This window comes from Anser cygnoides, chromosome 1, assembly GCF_040182565.1.
Source record: "Anser cygnoides isolate HZ-2024a breed goose chromosome 1, Taihu_goose_T2T_genome, whole genome shotgun sequence".
Classification (NCBI taxonomy): Eukaryota; Metazoa; Chordata; class Aves; order Anseriformes; family Anatidae; genus Anser; species Anser cygnoides.
The window spans coordinates 70,075,064-70,101,613 of NC_089873.1; the positions used below are offsets into that span (position 1 = coordinate 70,075,064).

A 26,550-nucleotide genomic window follows, 5' to 3' on the forward strand; every position below is an offset into this window, starting at 1 on the left:
ATACAGTAACCCCAGCAGATCCACACAATTTGCTCAGTCTTACTAATCTCACATATTCAGGCTTGATTCTTTCTTTAAGCAAGCAGATGAAATAGCTATGCTCATAATATGTCTGATTTCCCTACTGGAAACCCTTCTGGATAGGTATCATTGCTCTCCTGTAAGTGTTTCAAGGCAATGGCAAGCTCATTATTTCTGCCATGAGATAAATGAGCACTTGTTCCAGTTCCTGCCTTCCTCCAGAGGTTTTATGATGTACTCATGTCCACCCTGGTCTTGTGTGGCTGAAAGCCTGTGGTTATCTTGCACAAGGAAGCTCACTTAACCCTTGAAAACAAAAGCTGTGCTGGAAGGGTTTCCCAGACCACCTAGTTCCTAAAAGCTACCTTCCCCCCCCCCCCCCCCAACAGTTTTGTATTCACTTCAATTTTGCATTCACTTATCCCTGGGACCTATTTATTAAAAAGGATTTTTTTTCCCCCATTCCTATCCACAAATCCTCCTTTGAGTTGACTATATTAGCTGTAGACTGATGCAGCTGAAAATGAATTCAACAACAAATGTATTTTTTTCTTTTTTTGTACAAGATCTCTTCTGTCTTGCTGCAAGATAACACAAGCACTACTGGCAGAATAAGGACTGACGTGGGGCCAAGGCAGGGCAACACCCCAGACCTAAATTCACTGAAGTTCCCATGCATCATCAGTCTTGGTGGAATCTGACCATTAGTCGTCTCAGCTGGATCATTAAACTTCATCCTTGTCCCTCAGCAGAATACTGCAGTGGGTTAGACTTTCTTCTCCAACATGCCTCTGTGACTGTCCTCAATGCTATTTCCACGTGGCTGCCCTATTTTAAGGTAAGGCATCATGCTCTATCTACCTCAACACACCTGCATCACTGGAAACATTGTTTGTGTTTATCCCTGATATTTTATGCCGTCTATGGATTCATTTCTTCCTAGCTTGAAACTCATAACTGAGACAGGTCTTTAATGTGAAGCTAGGCTCAGGAACAATAAAAGCAGCAGCTTGAGAAAAAGAAAAGAAGACATGAACACCCTGCCTTTTTGGATGCCAGCAATATCTTTATGCCAAACTAGATCTGTTAAATGGCTTCTAAAATGCTGTATTTCAACATAAGCACAACAGTTTCTGTACCTCTATAGTCCTGGTGTGCCTTGCACATTGCTTGAAATTTAGGGATATGCTTTCACATATTTGTTGAATCTGAGATCAGCTGAGTTACCCTTCTTTGGAAATGTCTGACCAAACAAGCAGCTGAAGCCACATCTCAATTTCCAGCATAGCACCATAATCACAACATGATGCTTTTTACATCTTTTATGTGGCATTGTGTTCTGAATCCTGTGGGACTATCTCTTCCAAGACAGGTATTTCACTTAATATTCATATGCTCCCTGTGTAATGCAGTATGCTGCGCAATAACGTATGAAGGGCAATATCTTTCATCCTTGCTTTCCAGCTCATTACATCCTAAGAATCACATTCTATTTATAATGGTAACAAAATAAAACCATGTCCAAGTCTGCTGCTGTATAATTTTTCTTATCAAAGTCCTTTTCTCATAAATTCTTGTTTTGAAATACCCAACAACCTTAGAAAGCCATGTGACTCTTTTCCACCCCTTTATTACTGCCTACCAGAAGTTGGCTCCCACTATTTAAAATGAGACCTTTAGACCATTCATGGTTTATCTAACTCATAATAAGCCAACAGATGAGGCTCCTTCTTAACTCTGCAGCAGATCATGAAACTGTCAGGAGAGAGTTATGCACTTAAGGCATAAATCACATAGTTAATCATAATTAAACCTGTGGAACTTAAGAATGAGTTAAAGGCACAGAACCCCTGTAGCAGCCATTGCAGCTGCTGTTTTCTGCAAATCCATCAGTTGGAGCTAGGTAAACATTCAAGGAAAAACAAATGCCTTTTTCTTGAATGCACATGATTTTCACTGAATCATTTAGGTTGGAAGAGACCTCCAAGATCACCTAGTCCAACCTCTGACCTAACACTAACAAGTCCTCCACTAAACCATATCACTAAGCTCTACATCTAAACATCGTTTAAAGACCTCCAGGGGTGGTGACTCAACCACTTTCCTGGGCAGCCCATTCCAATGCCCAACAACCCTTCCAGTAAAGAAGTTTTTCCTAATATCCAATCTAAACCTCCCCTGGCGCAACTTTAGCCCATTCCCCCTCATCCTATCACCAGGCATGTGGGGGAGAGAACCAATTTTCAATACAGAGATGGTTACCTTGAAATCCCAGCTCTAAATAATTTAATTTGCTTTATTCAAAACGTGAGTTGAAGCTGAGGAAATGTGATATATATATTTATTTAAATCATACTTATGAAGTTGCCTGTTCTGCTGAACCCAACAGAGATTGCTTGAAGGGAAAGTCTTCTGGACATTTACAAGTCTAGTAGAATGAATGTACTCACTGGAATAGGCACAGACCTGGGCTCAGAGGAAATGTGCAAAATGCACACGAGTCTTAATTTTGCAGCTGAAATTCGAAATGTAAAAATTCTTGTACTTAGATATTTTTGAGTCCAATATTAAAATTTTGGTTAAGAGGTTTTCCTGTGCCTTTTACCTTAGGGACTTGGAGCAAGTGCAGTATTGCTCTGTCTGAACAAAACTACAGAAAGCAGGCCTTGGCACAAAAACAATTTACTGCTTGGTTGAAAGGAAGAGAGGGAAATCCAGTTCTGTGTCAGGATAAGGCCAAGCCCATTACCTTTATTTTATGTTTAAAAAAGTATGTGTAAGGAGAAAGGGGGAAGGAGGAAGAACAAAATATCAAGAATGAAGACTTGAACCCAAGTCTTCCTTGTCCAGGGTGAGTGCCAAGATCACCTGTATCACTGATTTCTTTGGTACATTTTTTAATAACATTTTGAAATAGTTCCATTTTGCATAAAAAAACATACATTGGAGAAGAGGGTTTATAACCTCATTGAATCCAGTGGCCAAGGTAAATGGATATTATGTGATGGCTGAGTTGTGGGGCCATTTCACTCCGAGGCCCAGGGGCTGTTAGCTGCTTCCACAGGACAGAAGAGGTGCAGTAGGAAGAACTGGGAGCAGCCCACCAGTAGCTAGCAGTAAGGTCAGCCACCTGGCATGCTCACATGAAGGTAACTTCTGTGAGTACAGCTGCTTTTGATAAGGGAAAGGGGAACCTGAAACTCACTCAAGCCCTAAGTACTGGACTTTTCTGCTTTTATTCTCCTTGTCCATGTCTCTCACTCTCTGATTTTAACTGGAAATTTCATTTTTTCTTTATGACACTTGTTTTGTGCCTTGTACTGTTCCATGGAAATCTTTGCTCATTTGTAAATTAGCAGTTTCTGACAAAAAATAAAGTCATTAGAAAACCCTAATCAAGCTGTTTCCCATCATTCTGTACAAAAAGAGGATAGCATACTGCTATGCTCTACTCCTTATGGTCCTCAAATCTAATTAAAGGTGCCTCGCCATCTGTGAAACATTTACAACAAGAAATGAGAGCAACTCCAGTTATAGTATAATAATTTCCAGCCTAAATATTTCTTTAATGCTTGCTCTTTTGTCTCCAGATAATTCTGGAAATAAAATCCTTGGTGCAAATACTTCTCAGATATGACAGTCCTGAAATATCTGGATTACTGGTCTGTTTTTTTTCAGGTAGTTGGATTAGATGAACGCAATGCTGCATTCTAGTTTTTGGTTTTATTTAACATTTTCCATTACTCCTTTCAAAATGTGAAATGCAGATTAGACACAGTGCAAGAAGCAACTCCTTGTCTGTCCCCCCCCCCCCACACACACACTTTTTTTTTCTGTATGTTTTTAGCTAGTACTTCCTACAAACTCTCTAGCATGTGGAGATCTGCCATGTCAGGAGAGGTATAAGAGGACTGAATTCAGTGTGCTTAACTCCTTTGGGGAAAAGAAATATATAAGTGACAAGATTGATAAAATAAATCTAACGCCTTAGCAATATCTAACAAAATTAAAAACAAACAGCAAAACAACAAAAAACAAACTAACATTTAATAAGGACCTACCTTTCTAGAGAGATTTTCCTGGAGCAAAAAGAACCTCTTTTGTTTTAGAGGACAGTTGAACTTACAGAAATGTAGGGCTTTTCTGTGATGGTCTACAGCACCTGCTGGTGTCCAGCAGATGGTGCTGAGGAAAGCAGATGTTTCTTATGCACAAAAGCAATAGTGAATATTATTACTGGGTATTATTCTCTCAATTGTCCAATGCAATTTTCATTACCACTGCTGCATACAAGCTGAGTGGCATGAAGGAGCCTTCCTCAACCATCAGCCACTGGAGACTGAAAAAAACATAGCTTTGTTCATTAACCAGGTATTGTAACCCTCCCTCAGGAATGTTACGTTCCACTTTTCATTTAGCATACAGTCATAGACCTCTTGCCTATTATAAAACTCTGAAGAATATTATAAGTAATTTAAAAATGCATCAGTTGCACTGATAGTGACTGAACTTGAGCAGTGAACTTGTGTATCACACCTACATTCCCAAACCCCTGGTTTTGCCTTGCACAGACTTAACAGAAAGGTTTTTACCTTTGTTTTGCACTTAGAATGATCTTATTAGCTGCCTGTGGAATATGTCACAGGCAGAGCTGAATAGATTGAAGAATTTGAAAGCACTTGGGACATCAAAGGGTGGATGAAACCACCAGGCAATTTAATCACGTTTGCAGCAGAAGATAAACACTGCAAAATAGTTAAATCCATGGGCCATTTTATCTGCACTGTTTACATCCTACTGTAAAATATTGGGTCCAAAAATACTGGAAGTCTATGATGCTCAAAATATCAGACGGAAGTGTTTTGTAGGGCTATCAAGTCTCCTATGGATGTAAATGGTATAAAGGTTTCAGCATGAACCAAAGTTGAGAGCATTACGGACCTTGTTCTGTAGCTCCTGATTCAAAGTACTTGGGGGGAAAGAGGCTGGGTAATATCCATGTATTTACTTAGAATAGCATCTCTTATATTTCTACCTCAGCCATGGTTAGTCTAATGGTTAATTAATCTACTGGGCTACCCAGATATTTGAGCAGAGTGATCACAAGGCCCATTTTACACCCTGAGAAAAGCAAATACAATGTGCAGTGGAATTAGAGCTACAGAGGAAAGGTCAAAGGCCACAGAAACAAAGTGAGCAGCATGCAGTATAGGTCTCATGGGAAAAGCTGAGAGTGAGGTCTCTGGTTTTAGGAAGCAAAATGCTGCCATGGAGCACCCCAAGGAGGAAGTGGAATAGATGGCAGGAGCTGATCCCAGGAGCTAGAGCAGATACTTGTTTGTGAATAATCAACCCATTTGGAGAGCTTTCACTAGGACTTAGCTACCTAGTCTTTACTTGGATGGGAGAAAACTAAGGCTGGGTGTCCTGGGTTCAGCAGCTAGGGGACCGTCCTGTTGATTGGAGTTAAGAATTGTAAACCTGTGTTCAATTCCCTGTTCCAGGTAAACCTTCTGTGAAAACAAACAACAGATCTAGCCTCCCTATTTCTTGCTTTCTTAGCTATCAAGCAAATACAAAAGCCTCTTCATTGTCTCAGCATAGACTTAAATTTAAGTGTAGGAGGTTCTGTTCCATCCATAATAGTGGACAGGTAAAATTGGAAGAAAATACACTTGTCACAATGGAAAATGGATACTCCTGGAGAGGGAGAAAAAATATTTTAGAAAGTAAATGTAATTAAAAAATCTGTAAATGAAACTATCTGATGCTTAAAGACAAAACATTTTTTCCCCATTTGATTGATTTGTTTTCTCTTGATTCTCTGGAAAATTTTCTTTCTGAATAAGCTGTTTACTAGCTTAGTATTAATGTCTTATTGTAAGCTTACCAGACGTTTTATTATTTGTTTTGGTATGGTTCTAAATGATAAAATCACATTCTGTGCTAATTTGACTTGGAAAGAAAATTATTGGACAGTTCCTTTCTGTAATTTGCAGAATAAAATTAAGCACCCATAACCTTACTGTATAATCAGAATTTTTAGCACAATAATACTGGGCTCAGTAAGATCAAATATCAACACATCCTATGTACAGTGAGGAGATTCCAGAATTAGTGCCACTTATGTGGCTTCCATGAGGGAAACCAGACTGGTGTCTCACTAATGTGGTGGTCACAGTAGCACAGTAGACATCTGCACTGGTATATGCTGCCTTGTGATGAACAATGTGCCTGCATGTTTGATCTGGTTTGAGTATGTGGATGACTTTCTGCAGGAATAAATATACTTAGACAAGGAAACAACATCGTAAAGGAGGGCTAATCAGCTACAGACCTGAAACTAGGGGGTGGAGATGCACTGGGCCCCAGCAGCAGCGTGCACTGTGGGGCAGGATGCCTGCTGAGACCTGAGTGCTGCCATCAGTCCGGTGATGCCCCTGAGCCCTGTCTTGTCTGGGGAGATGTAACAGGTATTTCTCCCACAAAGCAGACTTATTATTTTATTTGGACAGAATCCACAGCTTAAGTACAAAGTCCTCATCTCCACCTTGATGTTCAGACCTGTACTTTGTGCCCTCTGCTCACTTTCAGTTAAAGAGCTGATGGCACACAAAGGGAGTATCTTCTCATCTATTAAGCTGGCTTTTCCAAAACAGCATATATTTGGTGGTATTTAACCATGTGTGTACCCAGCTTCTTGTATGGCCAATGAAAAATGACTTTTATATTTTGATACATGGTAGAACCACCATATATTTCAAGCTAAAACGACAAAATAACTTGACATATTTTCCTAGCATGGTCACATGGTATTGAAAATGTTTTGTGGAGAAATTATTTTAGGCCATAAAATATTCTGTTTGTTTTTTTCTGTCTACTGAGATAACAGCAGAATGTTTTGTCTACGCATATCCAGGCTTCATTAGCTGCCGGAAGATGTAAAACTGATTCAAACTTCTTGGAATTTCGGCCCAAAACAGGCATAAATTATAATACTTTGGATGGGAAGTTTCCGAGAAAGGAACTTGCTTGTTTTTTGTTTGTTTTTTTTTTTTTTTTTCTGTAAGGGTTTTTGGTGTTTAAAATATACTTTGCATTAGTTGTTTTGAGTGATCATGTTTCTTTGTCTTAGTTTTGTTTCCATCTATCTGCTTACATCTCTCACTCATAGTTAAACTTTTGGTGCTATTAATTAATCTTATTGCTGGTGATCATATTTATTTTTCTAAGACGTTATTGCCATTTAGGAGTATGATCTTGTTTCATTAGGTGCTGTGTAATCAGAGTAAGATTGGCAGAATGGCAGAAGACTTTGGTTTTAAGTATGCCAGCGAGCAGAGCAATGGATTATAACAAACAAGCATAAGTGTTACATAGGAACAGCAGATTTTTATTTGGTTTATTTCACTTGATTAAACTTAAAGTAGATGTTGCTCAGTAAAAATGGAAGATCATTTAATTTAGGAAACAAAGGATAGGGAAGATTATGAAAGAGAAACACTGAAGTGAGCCCCACAGGGAAGAAGAGAAAGGGGATTAAGGCAAATAGATATACTGAGGGCTAAAGGAAAGTATCAAAAAAATAAAGTAAAAAATATGTGTCTCGAAAACTATAATAAAACTCCTGAAATAATCATGAATGCATGACATCATGAGCTGGTATTATATCACTCGGTCTCTGATTTATATGTGCATTCTGTTTAGAATGGCCTGGTCCAGGAACAGTTCAGTAAGATCTTCCTAATGCCAGCTTGCTTCCCTGTGCCAGTGCAAATGCTAGTAGAAGCCTGAGGCCATTCCTGTACTGCTCAAGTAGTCCTTCCCTGCTCTGCTACTGCTTCTAGGCTCTTGGCAATCTGCACATGTTTAAAGTTGACTGTACATTTCAGGAATGCTTAAATAAAAAGAAGCTTAAATTCATTTCTGTAATCCTTATTGCAACTGACGGTCTTAGTATCTTCAGTTTGCTCTGGAAAAAGGAAAGTACAGGAAGCTGTGCACATGAAACTGTTAGAAAATAGGTGTTTTCACAGAGTTTGATACTGCAGTACTTAGTTTCCATGCTTTTTTTTTTTTAATTATTATTATTAAAACTCTGGCCATGACAACATGAAAACTAGATGTTGTTTGCCATTGATAATATTTAAATTAGCTGTAGTCAGTGCCTATATTAATATGTGTATGAATATTTGGAGAAGTTGGTTGTTTCCATGTTATTTCCATTGCTTGTTTCCGTTGGCTCTAGAGACACAGCAAAGTGCCAGTCCTAGTCTGGAGTCTCCCACATTGCCATTTTTTAATGAAGTTGAGCATGTGCTAACTTCTAGCCATACCAATTAATCGGAAAACTTTTATGTTGCTATTCATGTAATGGTTGATAGGTAATTTATGCTCCATGCTAAATAGTAACCTTGAGCCATTTCTACACTGAAGCCAATGAAGACAGGAGTTGCTGATCGTTTTATAACCTTGTAGTCACTGCATCATCCTTTTTTTTTAAAAAAAAAAACAAACAAAAACTTATGGGAAGTGCATTTAATACTTTCTCCTTTCATAAACCTGAAGTCTTGAGCCAGCAACTTCTAATACAACAAAAAGCTATTATAAAATGCACACAAACAAGAAACAACAATTTTAATTTGTTGCCAAAAAGAGTTTATCAGATTAAGATAGGTTACTAGCCTTTCTAATGTTTACGCTTCAGATTTTTTCTGGTCTGTGGTTTGCTTTGTGGGATGTGTGTGGTTTTTTTTTTTTTTTTTTTTTTTTTGTTACTGGCTGAAGTCTAACCTTTATAAGGAATGAATATATATATATATATATTTGTTACAAACAGAACACAAGAAAAGTATAGTTTCATTTTTCACAATGCTACCTTTAACATAAACACTCCAGTACAGCTGAAAATACCAGATTGCTACAGTTTACAGCAGTGTTATTGAATCCTTTCTTGCTTCTAGAAGGATGTTGAATATCATCCTGTTCTATAGAAGAGAGGGTCCATTTCCACCCCAGAGTTCTGGTATCTTTAGCAATTGTTTAACTATTCCTACAATACTGTAAAAATAAATTTGTGTTTGCAGAAGCCTCTGAGATGATCAGATGAAAAACACTTAATAAGTACAAAGTATAATTATTAGCCAATGTTTAACAATGTTTTATGATTAGCATATACTACCTGTGTGAACAGTGTTAAACTTAGAGGTAACAATGAGAGCCAGGCTGCTTCACTACGTGCTGCTTTTTACACTGGAACTCATCTTTTTTTTTTGTCTTCAATTTGTTGCTGTTCAGTATAGAACTCACAAATGAGGCTACTTTGTTGATAAAAACATTGTTTATTTAAATCTTAAAAATAGGCAGGAAAGAACCACTTGATTTCAACAGTTGCTTTTACAAGGGTGTCTTGGCAAGCAGTAGTCATTTTATTTAACCAACAATGCAGAATTAACTCATTAGGGTAAAATTCAAAAATTTTTTTATGGTACTGTAAGGAAAACGTGTATACAAAAGCAAGTCTCTAATTTTGTCTTATTCCTGTACAGTGTTGTATACATTAGACAAATGTCTTTGTCTTAAATGAGCAGATCTTTGGTTTCTGAGGAGTTCTGTTGCTTTGCAGTATCAGTCTCCTTCCTGATTCCTGTTGCTATTTGACCACTTCAGGAACAGGCTATGTGGTGTACGAAGGGATTTCAGACCTGGCAGTGGTCATATTAGAAATATATTGGTTGAGGAATTCATATCAAAAGAGCCATGACAATATTTCTGGATTACTCAATGCCCCAAGTACCAATGTGGATGCAATTCATACATTTTGTATTTTAAAAGAGACATTTCAGGTAGTAAAATTCAACATGTGATAGAGGTGCTCTTGCAAAGAAATAAGTGTCATGATCACATATGTACATCTCTCTCTCTACTCCTTCTCATGCTGTAAGATGTTACTCAGTATTTATTCAAGATCTGTGTAATAGTTTTGATGGAAATAAAATTTCTGACATTCTCCCTGTCAACATGGACATCCAGCAATTTCTGCTTAAGCGCCTGCAAGTTCATTAGAGCTTCTCTGTAAGCTACTTAACCTGTTTTCTATGTCATTCTTTGAGGAGGGGAAAAAGAAGTGTTTTTTAACACAGCTATGCAGGGGTAGAGACAACAAAAAACATTTTTAAAAAGTGTTCTAGAGAACTTCTTAGCACAGTGAAACATTAGAAACTTTCTCGTTTCTTGTCTATCTTCCTCGTTGTCTGAAACCTGTCAGATTTGCATTCAGAAGATGCAGCTGCTTCTAGTGTCTTTTGTATATTTGAGTGATTCCAGTATATTGTAGAAGAGAAGGTAGGGAGCCAGGGGAACAACCTGACAAACCTTAGGGCCTTGTCATAGCGTATTTAAAAGATAGCAGGTATGTTCCTATGAAGGGCAGAGCAGCAGCACATCCACCAGCCAATGCTGCCCAGGGCAGCAATAAATAGAGCCTCTTCTCTCCATGGTGCAAACTAGGTGCTAGATTTGTGATCATGGCATTTCTAGTCCTGCTCAGTTCAAGAAGATCCTATGCCAAACTGCAGGGGAAAAAAAAATAAAAATAATAATAAAAAAAAGTAACCTTCAGGTCTCAGTGCAGGGGATGTAGAAAATCATGATGAATTCATTATAACAGTATTTGTGGCTGAAGAAAATATGAGTCCTGGGCCAGGTACCTTCTTATCTTCCCTGGTAAATGAACTGGCATCAACAGGCTTATTGCAAAGGCTTTGCTTCAACTTTAGTTTACCTGGTCATGGACAGGGGAAAGTCATGCATTTTTCGCTCAGCCAAGGACCTATTAATGTCAACTTTGCCTGAGTAAGCTCTGAGGAGCCAGGTCTAGTACACTAACAATTAAAAAATAAATAAATAAAATTCACTGTGCTACCTTTTACTGATTTCCCTTTGCAATGTGTAATTTGGTGCTCTGTCATTCTCCAAGAGAGCAGTCAACATTAGCAGATAACAGAGCAAATAATGTGCAGCAATGCTCATAGGCCACTGAGTCCTCAGCTCCATTTGTATTTCCTTTGCAGCTGTGAGGGCACTAGAATATTTGTGAATGAATAGTTTACTAGGGTAGGTGGATTTTTTTTGGGGGGGAGGGGGTGTTATTATTTGCTTCAAGTTAGACTTCCTACCTTGTCTGCTGAAGCAGCAGGGGTGTTTTTTGTTTTGTATGGGTGTGCACAGAGACATTTTAGTGGCCACTGAGAATGTTTGCAAGAAGATTGTCCTCACCCTTGAGAACTTACAGTCCAAAGGAGAGAAAAGGAAGAGCAGGAAATATTAGAAATACAAGGAAAGCTCAAAGTAAGAAGAGAATAGCAGAGATTCAATAAACAGCTGTTCCAGAACAGTCATCTACCTATCACTCTCTTGGGGACATCTTCAGAGGAACAAGCTAGAAGGAAGTCTAGAGATCTATCAGCTGTGTTTAAACAGCCTTTAAAACTTTAAAAACATTTCATTATGCAAGCTTAAGAATGAAACAACCTTTTTCTTGCCAGGCCTCCATATTCAGCTGGTGGTCTTGAGTGATGCTCTTGTGTTTACAATACCTTGCTATTGCTAATAGATTTGCTCTTGGTGACACTGCTCTGCATTATGGCCTTTAAAAGGGCATCATTTGAGTTTATCCAGGAAAAAAAATAAAAAAATAATAAAAAAAAATCTTTATTAAAGTTGGACTAGGTGATCTTAGAGTTCTTTTCCAAACTGAATGATTCTATGATTCTATGAATATTGAAGAAAAGGCACATCTTAGCTTGCTTTTAATTGGTTTGACTTTCTCAGGTTAGTAAAAGGAAACATAGTATCTTCAAAGTCATCCACAGATAATTCAGAGATGTACATAGATGTGCTGAGTAAATCAACATCGTCATGCATAAAGCTTGAGGTTAGCTTCTGAATTAGACATAAGTACCATCAGTAGAGGCCAGTTACTGTCAACACCTCAAAGAGCGAAATAGCCTGTGTACCTGGAAATAGGACAGATGCATTTTCTATACTATAACTAAGGCTTTGTCACATGTCAGAAATTAATCTGAAATCTTTGGGGACAATAACTTAGGTCTGTGAGGCAAAGGTATTGATTTTACATCATAAAACACAAAGCTGCGATCTCTTTGATTCTGCAGTAAGCTCAAAATCTTTTTGACTTTGCCAAACTATCCTGACTTTGCCTGTCAGTACCAATTTCTCTATTAGCTATTTCCATTTGAGGTGCTGCTATCACATCCTAATGTTTTTGTTGTGTTTTTGTGGTGTGCTTTTGCTGCTTTATTTTCCTTCTGTGCAGTAAGGAACTCTTTCATTTCCCGTTAGCACAACAGATACGGCATTCTGTTGGGAGCCTCTGCTTTCACCGCAATGAAGTTGCCCCAAAACCATTACACTTCCTGTCACTTAATGAGACAGGGGTTGTAATGGAGTTACCTGGCCTACAGTTTGTGTATTCTGTGTACAATGTGTTCCTGTAGTCTCTTGTAAAATGTACAAATTCATACTCCCAGGGGCATACAGCATACAGTATTTCAGTACAGTATTAATTTCAGTTAGAAACTAGAAATATATATATATATTTCTAATGTGGTAAATTCCTCTGTGCTTTTGGAGAGGTAGATTGGCTGTATATGCTCCTGTTCAGGAGGAGGAGCATACTGGTGAGTGATCTGTGTTTAAAACCTTCTGAGTGTTTAAACAACTGTAAAGTCATTGTTGATAAAGGTCTTTGAATGCAATTTTAGATGTAGCCCATTCTTGCCAAGTTGCCACTTGTCACCAATTCTTGCCACTTGCTATGTGGAGTGCTTTTGAGCTGCCAGGAGGTTTTGGTTTAGGGGTATGTGTGTTTGTCTGTCTATAGGAATGGAAATATAATACAACAGGCCAGCAGATGAAAAGCTGTGCTAGAGTGTTTCCTTGAGATATATATATTTCTCCCTCTCCTCCCCTCTCCCTTTTTTCCCCCCTTTCCCTTCCCTTCCTTTCATTTTTTATTTTTTTCTCCTCCAGTTAAGGAACCTTCTGTTCTCTATTTCAAGTATCTTCTTCAGTTTAGGGGTGGGCGCCAGGATTAAAAAATGTGCCACTGCTGCATTTATAAAAAGACTTCTTAGAGAGTCATGCTAAGAAAGTTTGTGAGCAGCTGCTGACCAACTGATTATCAGCACTGCTTATACTTTGAGGCAGGAAAGTGTAGAATTGATCAACAATTGTGTCCATTCTCCTAAGAAATTGTTTATTATGTGACAGGGATTGTTAGGCTTGGCAGAAAACAAATTCTTGTACAAGTAACTACAGAACTAGTTTTCTTTACTAAGATAACACTAGTGTAAATCTTAGTCTGCTGACGTACAACAGTGACAATACAATATATTTCATAGGGCCTTACATTCAGTTTACAATAGCAGATGCCTTTGGGTAAACAGTCTGTACTTCAAGCTTTAAGTTTGTGTATCTCTTAGATTGTTTGTATAATAAAAGACATTGGATTAACCAAGCTACCTCTTTTTAATTAGGCAAAGGCTTGCTATGCAGTCGTGTAGACTTAACTGGTGCAAAAGCCAGTGGAAAAAATAAACACAAAGACTAAGCTACTGTCCAGATTATCAGTTACCTTCCCCACCATCACCACCACAAAAAAAAAAGTCCTTAATTTTGTTAACTGCTTCAAAAATGTTTACCATAAGTACAAAAACTTTTTAGTGTGTGGTTTGTTAAAGTAACTATCATTGTTCACATGCATATTTGAAGTATATAATACGACTTTCCTAAGTACAAGCATGTGACAAATAAAATAGGAACATCTACCACTTACGGGCAATATGTCCAAAATAGGCTTCCCCACGCTGTTGACATGTGCTGCATTCTCCAGTACCACAAATGGTCTTACTGCCTGCAAAAGTCTGCTGTCTTTCCTCCCTCTAGCTTGGGACAGCCTTCGTACAACTGTCAGTGTAGGTGTGCAGTCAATTGCTGGCTATGAGATTTGAGAAGGGACTTGGGACCAGTCTTTCATTTTCTTAGGAAAAAAAAAAAAATCTCTTGTGGAGGGGCCCGCCTGCCAAGGCTCATATTGTGCAGTGCAAGCTGCTCCTGCTTGGCTCTGGGCAGATGTAAAGGTCTGCCTGCAAACCTTCGAGTGGCCAAGACCTAAATGCTTCTTTGTAAAGAGTATGTTTACTTTATACAAACTGAAGACAAGACTCTTGAAAACTTGATTTTAATAAAAGTTAAAGGTTAGTTAGATATTTATAGGGGTGTAAGAATGGTTTATTTTATTCTACCTTTAAATGTTAAGGTTATTTGATAGAGCAAAGACAGCACAGAAATTAATGGAGTGTATACATAAAACTGGAATACTGTCAGAGCCAACTTTCTCAAGCGTTGTGAATACTGCTGACGTAAAAAGAAAGAATCTTTTTCATCACTGTACTCTTGTGAGTGCCTGTGAATGTGTTGGAAAGTCAAAGTAGTAGTTCTGGATACCCTTTAGAAGGCATAGAAAAAAAGAATAGGTGCAGGTGATGTCACTTTAGTATTTGTAAATCATTTTGACAGTCTTGACTCAGAATAGAAGTTACTTAATCTGGTGCTATCTTTCATGTAAAACAGTATGCCTGGACTCTACAGCCTTTGGGGATCTAATTTTTTCTCTGCTGTATTTTATAGAATTGTATTGTTTCCTAACATGGTGTTTGAGAGATGTTTTAAAAATAAATCGTATTGACATTTGGATTTAATTACAAATTTCAAAGATGGGAACACATAGATTATACAGTATCTCTGCATGATGTTCATCTGACTAGTATGCAATGAAAACAAATTTTATAAAATTTACATTCTTCAAGGAACCCAAATAAATTTTTGAGGATTTGTGTATTGATATGAAGAGGGGTCAAAAAATTGATCTGTTGAAATGAACAGCAAATTCTTAGTCCGCTGTGTAAATAAACCTGTGGGGTCTAAACAAGTTATTTGAGCTGAGGGACCTGAGCAAATTAGCCTTTCTTCACCATTTTTTGGAGGATTCTGTGAAAGAAGTAGAACTACAGACAGTAGTTATAACTGCTGGATTTTAAGACATTGCTGGTTTACTGTTCGTGTCTGGCCTGTGGGATTTCACCATGTCATTTTTGCAGCTATGAATGTTCAGAAGGATTTCTGTTTAAGGTTTTGCAGAGGTGGATCACTGCAAGATAACTGAAATAGAATCACAGAATCATCTAGGTTGGAAGAGACCTCCAAGATCACCTAGTCCAACCTCTGACCGAACACTAACAAATCCTCCACTAAACCATATCGCTAAGATTGATAAGAAATACTTGATGTGTGATTTGTCTCATGATTTTTACTGCAGTTTGAGGCATCAGAAACATGTCCTTTTGTCAGAGTTCTATCATGCTAGATGCTCCAAAGTCTTGCCTGGAGAGGCAAATGGGTTTATCCAGCATGGTGTCCTATAGTATTGTTATAGACAAGCGGAAGGGGTATGGACTGGGTAAATGAATAAGGGTGGAACTAGGCAGGGTTTCTTGGATGAAAGAGTAATGATGAGTGTTTCAAAGTCCAGCTTATGGTCAGACACTAGTGGCATTGCTCAAGATTGATATTGCAATCAAAATTTTATAACACTGTTATGGATAACACTGATGATGAGATAGAGTGCAATCCCAGAAAGCTTGTGAAATGATACTGAGTTGCAGAGGGAGCAGCTGATATGCTGAAGAGCTGTAGCTTTGAGCAGCAGGTTGGATTAGGTGACCTCCAGGTGTACTTTCCCACTTGCATAAATCTATGGCTTTTGGAAAGTGGGGAAGAGATAAAACAAAAAGAAAGACTAACTCTAAGATAATGAAATTATATAGACAAATTAGCACATTGTAGATATTGTAACACTTTAAACATCCATGCATTTTGTTTTTTTGGCAGACACACTATTCAGTCAAAAAAGAGTTAGTCCTGTGATAAGCAAGCTCTTGTCTAGAATGTCTCTCATAACCACTGTAATGGAGCATGTTCCTAGTGTACGGAATTCTTAATTCATGAAGTATTTATTCCTCAGAAGGCAATCAGTTAAAACACTTTTGCTTTACTGAAAATGTTTCTCTGTGCCTCTAAAATAACTTTGTACCTTCAGCTTTTATTCCATCCTGTGCAGACCTGTAACCTCCTTTTTTAAAGCTGTAGACTCTACACACTCTTTTACATGAAATATTGTGCTAGATTTGATAAACTTTTTCTTTAGGACTATCAAGATGATTTATAGGAAAGATCCATGTGTCAGAACTACAGAAATATAGTGAGAAATGGGAGCCTTCCAATATTATAGTCTCCAGGGTGCCTCTAATGACTTACTGAACATAATCCAATGTATTGCAAGACTCTGAAGCATACTTTGTCTTCTAAATGTTGCTACTTCCAATATTTATCATCAGTTCAAATGTATTTTCAAAGTCCACTCCAAGAGCCTTGTCATTTACATAAAGATTACAGTTTTCATTTATTTCAGAAGCTTCTGATCTTTATAATAATGGATGAGCTTCTTGAAACACAGATGAACAAAAATACACAAGAAGAGAGGAGAAAGATGGCAGTGGTGAAATATCACATCCTTTCAACACTTTCTTGAAGGAAATTGATTAGACAGAGGAAGTAAGGAATTTCTTGAGGCTTTGAATCAGACAGCTGGAGAGGATGAAAGGGGAACTGTTGGAAGTGCAGGTATAGAATTCAGTTCCCCTGGAGGGAAAATTTGTTTGGCTAAACTAGGAAGAAGGAAAGACCACACACACGCAAACAACACACAGAGAATGGAGAACGTTAGCCTGATCATGGAAACATGCTGAAGCTGGAGAAGGGAAAGTAAGCGTAAGGTTAAACAGGAGCTGGAACTTAGCATCTGCAGACCTAGCGATGTGGAAGAGTAGCAAAAAATGTTACAGAAACCCCAAAGGCACAAAAATAATCATGTTAGTGAAAGCACCTTACAGACTTAAATACTGGTGAAAAATAATAATGATTTCTGCTATTTCTTAAAACCTAGTGAAAATATGAAGTTATTTTAGCAAATTAATATCATGAAAGCATGAAAGTTATTGTGGAGACACATTTCTACAGTACAAATGACAACTACAGTATCTGTGAGACCACCTTTCACAGAAGCACCACAGGTGCTTTCACTGTAACATTGTCTTTACTATAATATAGATCAAAATAATACTTATTTTTCATTGCAGATGAAGTACACAAATAATCCTTTGTTATAAAGACACCAGGTTGACTCTTCTGAAGAACTAGAACTGAAATTTGTTGGATAACTGATTCTGTTTGATGTAATTGTACAAGTCTAGCAATGCCTTGATATGTTGTTATCCAACTGACTTATATTATCAAACTAGATTTTAACTCCTAAATAGGCATATAACCTTCAAACTGATAAGAAGAGCAATGAATTGTCGCCTTTCATACAGTCAAATTGAACAGCTAGTGACAGAGAAGAGGGAGCAGAAGAAGGGAAAGGGTAGACCTCAAGGAATAGTTCAGCGGAAAGTATAGTCCAACAATGAAGCTCTTTAGACCAAATTATTACAAGGGTAGATGTGAGCCAAGATTATCACATGTACACATCCAGTATTATTTTTTCTGGGCTGTATTGGTTTTTATTGAAAACAAAGCCTGCTGAGATACTTACCAAGCTTCTGATACCAATGGACATCCCCATGTTTCCAATGAATAAATACTTATTTTTCAAGCTTTTCCAGGCAACTTCATTAAGTTATTATATTCACTATATTAATTCTCTTACCTGTATGGGTCTTCTGTATTCAAACATTTGATTAGATGTTCATGAGAACTAATGCAATAATAGCTCAAATGTCTTTTGCAATTAGATATGAACTGGAGAGCTCTTAGGTGAGGTTCTGCTTTAGGTACAGTACCAAATCTGTACTTCTGAGACTGTACTTGAAGTTGCTGAACATATTTTTAGTGACTGAAAGGAATTTGATTGTATTCAGTAACATTCAAAGGTCAGGCTGCACATAAGGTAATGTTTTTTTGTTGTTGTTGTTTAGAAAATGAAAATATTTCAGTCAAGCCTAGCCTTCCTCTGTCTTCTGTGCATGTAGCTAATATATCATAGGGATTTAAAAATTAACATCCATTAGATTTTCAAGTATACTGGATCCAAAAAAAAAAAAGGCAGTTAGTGTCTTCAGGAAAAATATTATCCTACAGGCTATAAATCATTTCAAAATCTGAGATTCAGCAAGATTTCAGTTTATACTGAGTCATAAGATACTGTCTACAAAGATATTCTTAAGCAGTTTTTTCATATTCTTAATTTTCCATGGGCATGATTTATTGATTGCTAGCATTGTTTTATAGTTCCTCCTTTGTGTAGGAATTCAGAAACATCACATAAATTGCTTAAAAATCTCGGGAAAACAGTAACTGAAACTTAATTCAGCGATGCCTGTCTATATACATGTGTGCATTCTATGTGATATGTTAAAGATGTCTTTCAATGATTGTACTGTTTCCCATTATTAGAAATTTAAAAAGGTTAGTACTTCTATTATATTATCTTGATTCTCCTTTTGCTAGTACACTTCATCACTGCACAAGAAGTTCAAACCCTGGATTTAAAAGAAAAGACATGTCATAAACTTCAAGCTCCCAGATTTTCTGGCATCCATGGACTCTTCTGTCTGCACAGCAGAGGAATTGCACTGGTTCTGGAGGAGTTGTTACAGATGTACACTGGCACGAGTGGAAAGAAGGAAGTTGCTTGGGAGTTCTACCCATATAGGAATTAAAAATTACTTATTATTTGAGATCAAAATTCTATGCACTTAATTGTCATGTGGAAATAGTTATCAACATTAAGAGAAGATAAGGAAGCAGGTGAGTGCAGCCAAATGCCAGTGTACTTTGCACACTTGTCATAAAGGAAATAGACCCTTGACCAAACCAAAGGCATGGCAGTTGCCTTTCTTTGTGTGCGAGGAGTGCTACACCCATTAGCATCTCTGGCAAGCAGCAGCATGTCTAAAACAAATAAACTGTAGTGGCAATTTCCTACCTTGCCTTTCTAATACAAAAATTACAAGTGGCTAGTTAAAGTACTTGTTAGGAAATGAAATAAAATGGAAATAAGGATATAATGGGTCCAATATTGTGTTGATGCTTATTTTAACCAGGCTTTGTCTTCAGTAGGGCAGAATAAGGCAAATAAGGGCCGAATCGGGCCCATATTTGTAGAATCATGTTCAGAAAATACACCCAGCTGTTAGATGCTGGCATGTAAGGAAATGAAAGGATTAGGACGATGGTGATGATAAATCAGTATATACCCTTGTGTCTATGAGAAATCTCAAAGAAGATGTCTTAAAATGTGTTCATTTTGCCCTGAGACATGTTCAGTAACCCACACAATGGAGAAAATGACCATGAGCTATGGTGTGATGTGTTTATCCATTAAATTACTTAGCAAGGATGACAAAATAAAATGATTGAATTCTTTTATGTTCCTTTGCCCCCTCCATATATCCAACTGACATACCCTGGTTTTTGTTCAGCACCTACAGTTGTATATTGGGACATCCATTGAAGAAGAAAAAGATATATAAATTTTCTTCTTAATTTGCTAGACTTACCATCTTCACAGAAATTGGTATTAGATCAAACACTATCTTTATTCAGTATATTATTATCTTAACTTTCTAGCAATAGGTTAGTAATCCCAGGGAAAGCTTCTTGTATTTCAAAAACATATATTTATATATATGAAAATATTTAGAGAGTTTAACTTGTATCATGTAATTTTTGGATGTCTCTGTATTATGTATATATTTCAAATGCTTTTACTTAGCTAGACTTTTGGAGGATATTTGCAGTCTCTACATGACATTAAAAGGCTTTTGTCTGGAGACTGCAAAGGCTCAAGTGTGTCTCACTTTTATTTTGGCTTTTAGATACCTGACTATGATTATACAAAATTATGAAATAAATAAGGTGTTTTTTTCCACTAGCTTCTTAATGAAGAAGTTTCTTAATGAAGAAAACTTGTAGAAGTTTTGAGTGGTAGAAAAGATAATGCAAGAAAACTGGGCATTTCATTCCTTTTCAAACCCATTATTTCTGTTAATAAACGGACTGTAACGAGGAAACTAACACAAATAATAATGCAGCATATAATCACCTGCAAGAAATCCAATCTTTTGAGTAAATAGTGAAATTAATGTTAATAATCAATTCTCTAATGATCACACTGATGCACAATGTCATTAAAGGCAGGGCAACTGTGAAATGCAAACCACCAAAACTGAGAATCATTGATAATATGAGTAAACAGGGAGAAGAGCAAAAGTGGACTAAGAGAGGCATATACTTTCGGTACTCTTCAAAGAAGGATGCCAGATAGAGTAGGATATGCTTCATCCTCACCAGTTCTTTCACAAAGGGAACAGAAGCAGCTGCTAGGAGTAGCTTGTGGGAGGAGCAAAGGAAACTTCTCCAACTTTAAGTAGAGAAAAAGTAAATCTGGGTGCCAACATGTCTTACATTATTCAGTCATAGCTTTCAAGCATTTACAAATTTTAGCTGCCTTTTATCTTACTGGTCCTTCAAAAGGACCATTGCCAAGAACCGCTTTTAAATCCACTAAATATAAGTAAAAATGTCAAGTCAATTTCTTCTGCTTCTGTCTCTTCTATAATAAGTAATAATGGTAATAATAACTTGTTTTTAAGATGTTTGCTTCCTTTGTTTAGACTTTTTGGTGTATCTGAGGAGCTTGCTGCTGAACTGTCACATTCTGTGCATTTAACTTTCCAGGGTGGAGGAAAGCTAACAATCAAGATATACTAGTTGGGCATGTGTTCAGTGTGTGCACTCTAGATTCAATATCTGAGAGTTATGCACAAAGAGCTATGCATTTTCTCCTCCTGGGGAGCTGTAATAACTTGAGTCTTTGTTCATTTTTTTTTTTTTCCCCATATATATCCTATTTATTTCCCTATTATCCTATTTATTTCCATATATTTCCTTGATATATTTCCCATGTGTGGGAATGTGAGACCTGTTGAAGCTGCGGTCTCTTTTCCTCCAGAGCATGTAAAACCCTCTCTCCTGTTAGATGCTGCCCAAACTCACTGAACATCCCTGGTATTTTGCACACTCACAAAAGAGCTGTGAGGGTAGCAGCAATCATCACCAATTCTCAAAGAAAGACATTTAATCTTCTAAAATTTTATTTAAGCTTCTCAAAATGATAGGATGCTGGGCAAACTAATATGGCTGTTAGTGATCCCAGCAGATTCCGGTTTCTGCAGATTTTGTTTCTCTGACAAAGCAGTTGTTTATTGCGACCAACCTCTCTTTCTTAAAACATCACTTCTAGAAATATTAAAAAAAAAAAAGTGGGGGTGTGGTGGGGGGGAGTAATGAAAACAGATTTTCTACCAGGAAGCAGATCTGTGTTCTTAGACCTCTTTTCTTGCCTTGCACGTATTACCTGTTTGCTGCAAGTTACAGAACTTATTTGAATTCCCACTGTTTTGTTTCATTCGACTTTCTTTTAAGGGCACAGGAAAAGTACTTTATATGCAAAGACAAGAGTTCATTGTTAACAGTCATCATTGCAGCTTGACTAATAATAGTAGTATTTTGCTCACAATTATAATAGTAGTATTTTGCTTGCAGTTATGTGCGGCTAATGTACACAGAAACCCTGTAGTACCTATTCTTTTTCTCAAGTATTATGTGACCCTGCTATTGCCCCTCTGGGTCCTAGGGTTAAAGGCTTTAGTATGGTAAGGATGTGAGGCTTGGTACAAGATCAGCATGCTGTGTCTTTGTTCTGGGGTAATTGATACTTCATTCTTTACAAATAACTGCTGGCTCCTGCAATTAGTTACAAAAGTGCATATAGTAATGAGCATTATGTCACACAATTGTACAGTGCTAAGCAGATGATGAGAGAAACTAGGATAACAGTCACGAGGTTACTAGATAACTTCTGTTACAGGAAAACAAGTGAAAGCAAAGTAAAAATAAGACAAGTCCAGAGAAAAACAAAGCCTAAGAAGCCTTGGGGCCTGGGCTGTCTGTGTGATTAGCAGACATGCTGCCTGGTGCAGGCAAGGCCATCACTTTGTATCTACTGCTCTACAAGACTTCAGGTGTTTTAAGTGACTCAGCTGGCACAATCTTCAAAGTGTTTCTCCTTGTAGTGCCTGAATCCACCCCAGCTGTCAATGAGGGTGGTGCCAGTGATGCTTGCTGGGGACATGGGGCCTTGGCCTCCAGGGAGGAGTTTGTCACTAGTGTGCCTGGGCCTCAGCTCTCCTCCTTCCTCTGGTAAGCGCTTGCATTTTTTTTCTCCTATTTGTGGGTATGTTGTTTGCTGGAACTGGTTACAGACAATTTTAGCCAAAGGATCAGAGCCCATTTTCTTTGTGTTTTCATCTAGGAGGATTGGCACACATTGGAGATCATTTTATTTTAGTATTATGAGGTATGACCATACCATTTTAATCTAGTAGGCTCTGTGCATTTGGGCATGCTTGCAGGGAGAGATGAAGGTAAAGAGGATGCCCAAAACAAGTGGCATCTGTGAAACAGAATATCATCCATCCCTTCTGCAGAGAGATGGGAGATGTAAAAGTTAGGGATCCTATTTTTATTTTTATTTTTATTTTTATTTTTATTTTTATTTTTATTTTTATTTTTATTTTTATTTTTATTTTTATTTTTATTTTTATTTTTATTTTTATTTTTATTTTTATTTTTATTTTTATTTTTATTTTTATTTTTATTTTTATTTTTATTTTTATTTTTATTTTTATTTTTATTTTTATTTTTATTTTTATTTTTATTTTTATTTTTATTTTTATTTTTATTTTTATTTTTATTTTTATTTTTATTTTTATTTTTATTTTTATTTTTATTTTTATTTTTATTTTTATTTTTATTTTTATTTTTATTTTTATTTTTATTTTTATTTTTATTTTTATTTTTATTTTTATTTTTATTTTTATTTTTATTTTTATTTTTATTTTTATTTTTATTTTTATTTTTATTTTTATTTTTATTTTTATTTTTATTTTTATTTTTATTTTTATTTTTATTTTTATTTTTATTTTTATTTTTATTTTTATTTTTATTTTTATTTTTATTTTTATTTTTATTTTTATTTTTATTTTTATTTTTATTTTTATTTTTATTTTTATTTTTATTTTTATTTTTATTTTTATTTTTATTTTTATTTTTATTTTTATTTTTATTTTTATTTTTATTTTTATTTTTATTTTTATTTTTATTTTTATTTTTATTTTTATTTTTATTTTTATTTTTATTTTTATTTTTATTTTTATTTTTATTTTTATTTTTATTTTTATTTTTATTTTTATTTTTATTTTTATTTTTATTTTTATTTTTATTTTTATTTTTATTTTTATTTTTATTTTTATTTTTATTTTTATTTTTAATTTTTTTTTCCTGATGCTGTTACTTCTGAAATCTTTGCATTGCTTTACTTGTTGCATTACTGGCTATTAAGTAGCGCTTCTTAACACAGCAGACTTCACTACTGTAGCTAGCACTACTTGCCACTACTTTGGAAAGTAGGTTTCCTAAGGAAAAACCCTATTTAAGAAGGTACCTATTTAAAATTAGTTTGTGTTTTCAATGTTGCAAGGGTTTCTCTCTTTCTGAGGAAGTGATGATTATTTATGCAAACAGTCAAAAGAAAGGTCCCTCATAAAAGACAAAGTGTATCAATAGAGGTGTGCATATGGCTCTCTGTTCGCTTAGCTCATCTGCTGCACTTGTCGTACACACATGTTCTGATCCATAAATCAGGCAGTGATATCAGCGTGGTGCTATACTGGACTGAGCTTGCCAACCCAATCATTTATGCCTTGCAGTAGTAAAAGCTTTTTTTTTTTTTTTTTTTCTTTTCTTTCTGCTATCTGTCTGTCGTTTTTATTGCGTTAAAATTTACTTTAATCTAGTTACTGTCATAAGGTTTGCAACCTGGACAGAAACAGCATATTACCTGGTTTATCCCAACTGTTTTTCCAAGTCTGCTGTGTAACTATGCAGCCAATTTTGATATGGGCTAAGTGTGCCATAACTGTACAAAATAATTCTCCTTAAGAAATTCATTTATCAGGGGCCTGCGAAATGTTGAGGTAACAGGCAAGTACTGAAGAGGCGCTTGTATAAAGGATGAAGAACAGATACCTGTCAGTAAATTTGGTGCTATGACTCAGCCAAAAAAAGATGCCTCTGCTGAGATTTTTTAGTGTAAAAAGTCATTTAAATGATTGAGATAATATATTTTATGTTTTGATAATATAGCTTTTAGGTGAAGGATTCAGAAACTGGGAAATAGTACACATGCTCAACTCAGTTCTATTTAACTTTTGTTGTAGTTTAAGACCATGACATGTGACAGATAATGAAGAACTAGGCAGTGTTAGAAAGACTTTTTGAATAGGAACTTCAAATGCAGTCCTCTTGCTGTTTGGTTATCAGACTACCTAGGCACGTTATAAATAGCAAAAATAGATTGTTAGATACATTCAATAGGAAAGAGAGGAGGCAGGACAGGGAAGTAATAACTTACATGAGATACTGATCATATTTCCATCAGCAGAAAATGACTCATGATTCATAAAAGCCTTCTTTATGCTAGAATACATTGTTTAGAATTTTGTTTAAAAATTAAACAGAACATCTAACTTCTCAGCAGCTGCAACTTCCTGGCCTGATTTCCAAGGGACGTTCTATAAATAAAACATATATTTCAAAGCACAAGTTTTCTTCAGAAGAGCCTATAGGCAACTTTAGTAGGATATTAATTTGCAGTACAGCCTTATTAATTTGCTAACTGAACAATTCTTTTGCAAGGGAAGTGTTGAATAGGAAGTGTGTTTTGAGTTGGCAAGTCAGAATCAGGCACCTTGCAAAAACAAATGTCCAAAGGAAAAGAATCTCTGCAAAATCTAAAGCAGAATTTATTCCAAGATTGCCGTTCTGAATAACAGAGTACAACAGCAGCACAGTGAGATCTCAGTCAACTCATCACCAGGTAGTAATCCTCCAAATAAAGGTTTAAATTTCACAGTAAACCTTTATGCACAGCTTTCAAAGCTTTGCAAATTAACAAGAAAATATATAGTGCACAATTCAATATGATCTATGGAGAAAAAGGAATGCTAGAAGATAATCCCTCTGTCACTTTCTTGGCACACGGAATATTTACACATACTTATGTAAAAGAACAAGTCTCTTTTCTCTACTGTCTTTGCTGAGATGCCATACAACCCTGTAAGAGAGTGCATCACAGGAGGTGGTGGGCAGGCCTTCGGGAGGCACAGAAAAGAGGAAAGTCCTCTCTGAAAAGGCTTTCCCACCCTTTGTTGTTAAATTCTGGTGTCAAGAGTGGTATCTTAAGAGCTGCCTTAGAGCCAACAGAGACAGAAGGTTAACACATTACACAGTGCTTGTTGGCAGCCTGTTTTAATGTAGGGACAGAGGACCAAACCCCCATGATATTTCTCTGTGACCTGTATGTGTATGCATGTATTTTATTACTTGATTGTTTTAATTACATATATTTAGCTTGAACAATGTATGAGATCTGGTATGCCTCCTAGTTTTAATAATGACTATATCTGTACTATTTAATAAACTGGCCAATTACAATTCCCTGGCACTGTGGCCAAGAGGCACAACATGGTGAGGCTTGTGTCTGTGAACTTAAACTAACATTCTTCTTCGTGCCCACTGCCCCCCAAATGAGGTGACTACATCCAGGCCTCTTTGTGAGCAGTGCCTCATATGAGCTATCCCCTGAACCAAGGCCAAGCATTGACTGGGAGAGCATGCATTCAAATGAGCCGTAACCATGCCAGGGAACGTGCTAAGAGCAAGATGGTACAGATGATGTGGCCCAGAACTCAGTCTGTGTCCTGGCCTTGTTCCGTTTACTGGAATAGACAGAGCACATAGCCAAAGAGGTCAGGATAAGAGCGCAGTGCTTGAATGTTTTAGCACACTAGGGACATTTGCCCTGCTGGCCTTGGCAATGTTTTCTCATGCACTGCTTCTGTGCATATGCTCGTTCCTTTCCCCTCCTCCCTTCTCCCTGACTGCTCCCTACCTTTGCATGCATGTCCGAGAGAGATGAGCTGAGTGCAAAGCCTGCAAGTCTACTTGGTCCTTATCCTGTCCTCTAATGACTGGAAACGTTTCTTGAATTTAAATCTGTACAGCCATATGAAGGCCAAGGCCAGGCACATCTGGTTTGAGAGCCCCAGTCACAGACTTGGAATGAAGGACTGAGACTCTACCATCCTTTAAAAAATAATGTTCCCAGGAATGTACAGGACTGCAAAAGGCTCCCTGCTGCCCTGCCAAGGAGCCTGCAATAGTGTGTGTACTCCTGTGAACTTCTGCAGAAATCGCATAGTTTAA

At 36.7% G+C, this 26,550-nt stretch overlaps 1 long non-coding RNA gene across 4 annotated transcripts in view; it reads left to right on the forward strand.

The window, feature by feature from the left end:
* The first annotated feature begins 21,743 nt into the window (after positions 1-21,743).
* LOC106030882 (uncharacterized) overlaps positions 21,744-26,550 on the forward strand; it is a 31,425-nt gene continuing 26,618 nt past the window's right edge. Inside the window, exon 1 of one of the 4 annotated variants that reach the window (XR_010832365.1) lies at positions 21,744-22,425. This is a non-coding gene — a long non-coding RNA (uncharacterized lncRNA). The remainder of the gene's footprint in view (positions 22,426-26,550) is intronic. The other 3 variants (XR_010832363.1, XR_010832366.1, XR_001204003.3) reach the window with 3 other exon arrangements.